General features: G+C 37.0%; 1 pseudogene; it reads left to right on the top strand.

The window, feature by feature from the left end:
- The first annotated feature begins 1,675 nt into the window (after positions 1–1,675).
- LOC112175966 lies at positions 1,676–6,130 on the top strand (annotated as a pseudogene).
- The last annotated feature ends 1,794 nt before the right edge of the window (positions 6,131–7,924 follow it).

Below are 7,924 nucleotides of genomic sequence, written 5' to 3'. Positions count from 1 at the left end.
TAATTTAGCCCATAATGCTTCTAGCATAAAGAATTATAATGGCAGATTCAAATTTGTGTAACCAAAAATTAAGCGCATAATTCTTCTATCATAATTCACGCAATAATTCAGAATTGTCTCAATGTGATAATGAAGTGATTGTGGTAATGAGCATAAATTACAATGGTAATTGCTTTGGATAAAACCAATCAAAATCAAATCACGGGTTGATCAATCACCAATTAATTGGCCTCAAATCTGCTTCTGGCAGAATTAATACTAAATAGTGTTAACACATACTAACTTGCCATAGTGGTACAACGGACAACATGTTGAGTTGGTACCTATTTTAGCTGGGTTTAAATCCCAGCAACTGCATAATATGTTTTTTTTCCAATCAAACAATCCCAAACACATGAACAAATATATACAAATACGTATACCAAGTAAATAAATCATGTAGGATTTGCTAGTGTTCATGCATTATGGTGATTTTTCATATTCAATCAATAGGCTCAATAAGCAAGAAGCATGAATATAAAATTAGGTTTTGGAAAACACTACTTGATGAAGGACGGATAAATCTTCAGTTTATGTGTGCAGAACTGAGAAGGTTGTCTTCTCAGCCAATCCAAGAGCTATTCGCCTCTTCTGGACGGCTCCCACTTCGAATGGTGTACAGGTCTCAAAACGACTCCAATATAGCTGAAATTTGGAAGTCAGATAGAAAAGGCAGAGACGAACAACCTTTATGAAGGAAAGATTTTGATCTGATGTCCCGATCAAGAGGTTTCGGGGCGTGCAAACAGGCTGCAGCAGGGGTTTTTTTTTTTTTCTGGCTAGGGCTTGGGTTAGAGCTTCGTGCTGATAACGTGTTGTAAAACAGAAAAAATTTTGAGAGAGAGAGAGAGAGAGTTTGGACACAGAGAATCAGATTGTGTGTCTTATTCATCTCACCGGAGTCCGCTGCCGGCCACTAGTCACCGGAGCACAGCATGGTGGAGGATGACTTTTCTCTCTAAGTGAGAAAGAAGGAGAGGGCAAAAAAGTCCTAAAAAGAATAAAAAAAGAATTAATTTGGTAGTAGGGAAATAATCCCTTAGAGTGTTTTGGGTAAATGGGATTAAAAAACTGTTAGTGGAGCAAGTGGGCAATTTTGTTGTTAAAATTGGGTAAATGATCATTTTCCCTAGATTTAAAGGTCTATGCAGCCAATAGTCCACCACTCTCTACATTCCATGAACACATGCATGTCATCTTCGAAGTAATCATAGCAAAAGACACATCTGACATCCGGAATTGGACACTTCTTAATCAAAGCAGCCCTCGTAAGAATTATACCTCTGTGCAGCCTCCAAATAAAAGACCGAACCTTTGGAGGAACATGTGCACTCCAAATGCCCTTTCAATTTCCTTCAACAAATTCTATCCTGTCATAAGGTACCTGCATTATACAAATTTGATCTTTGAAGGCTTGAAGCATGAATCGGCGGGTTCAGAACTGCAACCCTGAATCGGAGAAAGTTATCAGAGTACTAAACTCAATGGCGTTTACGTTATTTCTCCAAAAACAGAGGGCAGTAGCCAAAACAAGGTTTCATATAAATTCCTGAAACGAACAACGCCGTCTTCTTCATCATCATCTTCTTCCCTCTTCTCTTTTATATGAAAACTCACTGACTCAAGATCAAGAAAGATGTTGTACATAGTAGGTCTTGGATTGGGGAACGAGAAAGACATCACTTTGAGAGGTTTAGAAGCAGTTCAACAATGTGACAAGATCATCGTTGAAGCCTACACTTCTCTGCTCTCTTTTGGTCTCTCTTCCCACGGTCTTATCACCCTTGTAAATCTCTATTTTCGTCTCTGTTTTCTGGGTTTTTCTTTGTTTCCAAACCTAGTTTAGTTTTTGAAGAAAAAACAATTCTTTGCAGGAAAAGTTGTATGGGAAACCGGTTATACTTGCAGATAGAGAAACCGTGGAGGAAAAGGCCGATGATATTTTAAGGGCAGCCGCTGATTTTGACGTCGCTTTTCTTGTTGTTGGGGATCCTTTTGGGTATGTTGTAATCTAACATTCGCTTTATTTTAATTTGCTTAGTGTAAACTTTGAAGTAGAATGTGTCAATCAGGATTGAAATAATGCCCATTTAGTTTTTTCTTACTTAAGTTGATGTGGTATGCAGAGCTACAACTCACACTGATCTTGTAGTTCGAGCCTAGTTCGGGATTAATGTCAAAGTGGTGCATAATGCATCGGTTATGAATGCGGTTAGAGTCTGTGGCTTGCAGCTCTACCATTATGGAGAGACAGTTTCGATACCATTCTTCACGGTTACATGGAGACCTGATAGCTTTTATGAGAAGATTCAGAAAAATCGTGGGCTTGGACTACATACTCTACTTGTTAGGTTTGGCTCTAGAAACTTTCTGATTCAAAGTGTTACCTAACCGATGCTTATCTTAGTAATAAACTCATCACATATTACCTCTCATTGAAGATATACGCGTGAAAGAACCTACCTTGGAATCTTTATGCAGGTATGTTTCTAAATGATTGATTGGTTTCTCTTTCATTTGGTCATCAAAGGGTTTACTTAGGTCTTTTCTTTTTCTAGTTTTTGTGTGCTTCAGACATTGCATAGACTAATCATTGCTTCTCTGCCTCCTTTGAACCTTTCAGAGGAAAGAAGCAGTATGAACCACCTAGATATATGTCAGTAAACACTGCAATTGAACAGCTTTTGGAGGTTGAGCAAAACCGAGGAGAATTAGGTAAAGACTGTAAAGCATAAATGTTCTCTCCTTTCTGGCTTGTATACAACTTAAGACTACTTACGATCACTGTAATTTGATTCTTTGATTACCTTGCAGCATACAGCGAAGACACCATGTGTGTTGGGTTTGCTCGGCTTGGAAGTGAGGATCAGAAGATGGTTGCTGGTATAACGAGGCAACTGGAGTCGGTTGATTTTGGAGCACCTCTTCATTGCCTTGTAATAGTAGGCAAGACCCACCCTGTGGAAGAAGAAATGCTGGACTTCTACAGAACTGTGTGATTAATCGACTATATCTCTTAAAGGAGCAGATCCACCTCTTTTATGTGCAGGCAAGTGTTTTGGATTTGTTTTTATCCATTATTGTGCATCTTCTGGTTATTCAATTACTAAATGGACTTTCACCTGATCTGTCTTTCTAGAGTGAAGTGTTTGTACTACGTGTAGCAAAGACCGCAGCGGAGGTATTCTTGACTCGCATTGAAGAAAGTTCAAAAGATATTTTGGATTTTTTTTCTTTTCCTTTAAGGTGCAACTGAAGAGGCACCAACAACAATACCTTCCTTTATATTCTCCACAATTGATGTGGATGATCAAAGAATGTCGTATCAATCCGTTTAAATGGAAGTTGATCGAGTTGATTCAATTAAGAGCAGGGGTTAGCCTGCATTCTCCACAGAAACCCCAAATATATATTGATCACAAAGTTAAGCTAAAAACTCCAGACATATGATACATATACATATTGATCAGAGACACTTAAAACTCAAAACGTATATGGTAGGCCACTTTAACAAGAAAGCTAATGAAAGTATTATATTTAGTAAGGCGTAATACTTGAGATACCATTTAGGGTAAAAGAAAATTTCTAGGAACCAAAAAATATATTTTGCAATAATTCGAGTACCATTTGAAGTTTTTATCCAAAAAAAGGCTGGCAATTTGGGCCGATCAGCCCAGCTGGATTTCGAACAACACCATACCTGAATGGGTCGAATTTTTCAGCCTACCGAATTTTGGCTCAGCGCAGCCGTACCGAATTGGGCTTCCGGCTTAGCTAGCTACGATATATACAAACTTGTATACACACTGGATAATACACAAAATAGATAAAATTTGGTTAGAGTTAGGAGTCGATAAAATTTGGTTAGAGGTAGGAGTCGAACCCCTACTCGCCTACCCTCCCAGTCAACACCTCAGGTCTCAACCACCAGAGCACAAGCTGCTCTAATTATATATACTACGATTTTTATATTTATTACTTCTTAAGCTATAGAATTTAAAACAAAAAAAACAAAAAAAAAAAAAACAAAAAAACAAAAAGACCTCATCGTGTTCCGTCAATCCGTCATATTCAGAAACCATTCATCCTCATCTTTCAAGTTCATAAGTTTCTTCTCCCATTTCTTTATCTTTCTTCCAATTCTTTCATCTTCATCTTCCTCTTCTTCTTTTTCCTTCCTCTCCTACTTTTCTCCATTATCAGATCATCCTCATCTCGAAGAGAAACTCCATCAAATGATTCAAATCTAAATCTTGATGGAGGAGGAAGATGAATTGGGCCTCGTCGAAGTCACCAGCGATACCGAAATAACCTCTGATTTCCAATCACAAATCACCTAAAACCAACCAATACCAACCGAAATCGCAGGTACCAATAGTCGGTGTCGTATAGGAAACAGTTTGAAAAAATATATACCGATGACAGTTGGTTTGGCAAACGGTTTCAGTGAAAAAGCCTCGATTTAGTACCGAATCTAGCCCTATAAAAATATGTGCCGCGTAGGTTACTATAACGGAAAAGTTAAAGGAGGTACTATATTTGGTAACAACGCAATACTTCAACTACAATTTGAGGTAAAAAAAAATTAGTAGGTATCAAAAAATACATTTTGCAATAGTTCACGTACTATTTGTGTCCAAGCATAGCAACAAAAATTTTACCAACCGTAACAACTTCACTAGTGTAATCCTGCCACAATCAAATATACTACATAAGGCAAATTACAAATCCAGCAATTCTAAATTGATTCAACACCTAAAGGAGAGGATTACAGACCTTGGGAACTCCTTTATAAATATCATCACCATAAGGGCTGTTAATGATGACTCCTTGCCTAGGGTTCTCTTTACTGAAAGCAATGCAATAATATTTCCATCTTTCAGCCCACCTTTCTTCAATAATTGATAGGCATGGTATATATCATCTTGAAAAACTAAGATAACGAACACATGTTTAAAGCATCAATCACTAATTCAACGTCAAAGTAAACAACATCAACCCACCCATTGATTAAGCAAGGCTAAAATTAATCACCTGATGCCTGTAATTCTAGTATCCATTAGAGCGGGCAATCAAAACATCCCAGCGTGTGCCAACGGTGCCATCCTAAACCTTCTACAAGTTCTACTACTTCTGCCCTGCACAAAATTCCCAGAAAAAAAGGATAGCTATCCAGAAAAAAAAAAATCAACCCAAATAAATTAGGGAGAGCTATGAAGATCATGCAAGATTATTATTGTAAGTAATAACCCTAGATACCTAATGAGTATATCACTCTAACTTACATTACAAGAAAAGCTTAGGAGATGTGATACTTTAGGATTATTAATTAGGTGACTTGATCCTTAAATAATATCTTTATGGGATGATTCTTAGGGGTCAGATATCATATCTATATAAGTCATATTGTTCCCTGCTTTCTCTATAACAAAGTATTCAATCCTACCCCATTGAAGGAACTTGATTGACAGGATCGAACTTAATTGACAGGATCGACCTCCCCCGAATTTCACCTAGAAATTCAAAGTAGCCATGAGAGACCCACCTTAGAAGAAATTTCACAAAAAAATTGGCGAAACTTCCCTTAAAAGTGGACTACTCAAAACATCAAACATGTAAACAAAATGAACACTTCTAATACTCCTTAATATTCCAAGTCATTTTTAAATCCTGGAGTCTACGTGCTCCCCACAATCACAACCAACTCCACAATAAGATAAAATGAATATGTAACACTGGAACTTCTCAAATATACAAATACACAAATTGTTGGTGATCAAAGCAATCTAGTGATAGGAGCATTTCCCTACATTTTCTGCGTTATTTCCTTAATAAAACTCTGTTTAGGAAAGTTTCCATTCTTCGATTGGGAAAGTTCCTATTTGTAGAAAGTTTCTATTTTTCATTTCTAGAAAGTTTCCCATTTTCAGTTTAGGAAAGTTGCCATTTTTCATTTTAGGAAAGTTTCTATTTTTCTTATTAGTTTCTATTTTCAGGATCTCCGAGCTAAAAAGTGGAAATGAACTCACAAATGGAAAGAGGAGCTTGCGAACACCAAGGGGAGCAAAAATGAGAAACAATGGACCACAAAAATGAGCAGAAATGAAGAAAAGAAGTTTTCCTGTTTCAACCAGGAAACCCTGCGAAAAGGAGGAAAGCTTACCAATGAAGTTTCCAACGTTACCATGAAGAAGAAATAGAAAAATGAAGTGTTATGACGTTGGAAGGTGACAAGGCATGAAGGTGACGCAGCAAGGCCCAAGAATTCTCAAGAGATTGAATTTTCGGCAAAAATGGATAAAAGCCCAAGGGAGCTAGGGTTTTGTGACGTTATGAGATATTTTTGGGATGCCTTATGTGTCTTGTCGTGATGTGTAATGAGAGAAACAAGGAGTGGCATCAAAATCAATCAAGATAAAGGTGATTGACGCCATGCAAGGAAGGATATGTCTTGGAGATTTTCAAGGGAGATTTTTATGGAAAGAAATATTCTTGGAGGAGTAATTTTATGTGTTTGCCGTGCAAAGGGAGACAGATAAAGAGGTAATCAACGTGAAAATCAAGAAACCCTAGGGTGATTGACGCCAAGAAAGATTCAAGGGAGAAATAAAAGGTAAGAGAAAAAGGTGGAGACCAAGAAAAGCTCAAAAGAAGTCCAGATACATTCCTATATTCCCTAAAGGAGTTTTGGCTGAATTTAAAGTATAAAATCAGAATATATCCATGGTATTTCGGCCAAGATTATTAGGGAATTAAATGGAATTTTGTGATTGGTTGGACCACCTCATAGGGCTTATTTGGCAAGATATTATTGGAGGAAATTATGTGGAATTTTCAGATTAATTCCATGAGGTTTACACGGCTTGGTGACCAAGTTGGCCGTTCCCTATATATACTCACTTCCTCTAGACGTCAAGGGTTGCTTCCTCTCTCTCTCCCCCATACAATTTACACTTTAGAAAAAAATCAAAAAATCTTCTTAGCATAGCCGTGAGTTTCTCCATCCTCTAGTCATCTCCACGAGTTCAAGCAAGGCCAAGGGAGAAGAAGCACAGCCGTGAGCATCCATCATCCATCTCCAACCTTGAAGCTTGCTTTTGAGATTCAAGAGACCACCACATCAATCGTTCATCACCATCTCCATCTCACTGTGTAATCCGATTCTCCTTTGTAACCTTTGCTTTGAATTTCGTTAGTTATGAACTAGTTGACATATGTGTTTGAACAAATATTAATTTCTGGAATTTTTATGATTAATTGAGAATTTTCAGATTCATATTATTGTTCTTCGAGAGTTGCTTATGTGGGTTTGTTTAGTTAAATTTGCGTTATAGATAACTTTTGTATTTTAATCTTATGTGGTTGCAAACACTTAGGGTTTCGATATAATTGGTGCTAGGTTTAAGAACATGAAATCGACTTTTCGTTTTGTGTAAACTTGAATCAAAGTAGTAAAGGTTTTGTACAAAGATCGAATTTAATTAACGAGGATTGCAATTAGGTGGACTTTTCCATACTAAGTTGTACACTTGAGTTGATAGCCTTTCTCTATGTGTAATGCGTTAAACATGACATGATCGACTAGCTTTCTAGGGTTTGATTGCATGTTTGATAGGATTAATTTAGGTGCTTTCGCTTAGGTTAATTAGCATTGAAAAGTAAAATATGGGAAATTGTTTGCTTTCGAACGTTTCACATGATCAACTCCTTTCTCATGACTTAGATGAACAATATTAGGGTTTGAATCGATTTTAATCATAAGTTTCGGTTTTGATTTTTGTTCTCTCATTCCATTCGTATGTTTATGTTTTTGCATTTTAATTGTTTTGTTAACTTAGTTTTATTTTCGAAAAACCAAAAACAAAATGCCCCCTTTTCGTGTAAA

Source organism: Rosa chinensis, chromosome 7 (assembly GCF_002994745.2).
Source record: "Rosa chinensis cultivar Old Blush chromosome 7, RchiOBHm-V2, whole genome shotgun sequence".
NCBI lineage: Eukaryota > Viridiplantae > Streptophyta > Magnoliopsida > Rosales > Rosaceae > Rosa > Rosa chinensis.
Note: the sequence above shows the minus strand (reverse complement) of the source record. Positions and strands in the feature narration are given on the sequence as shown.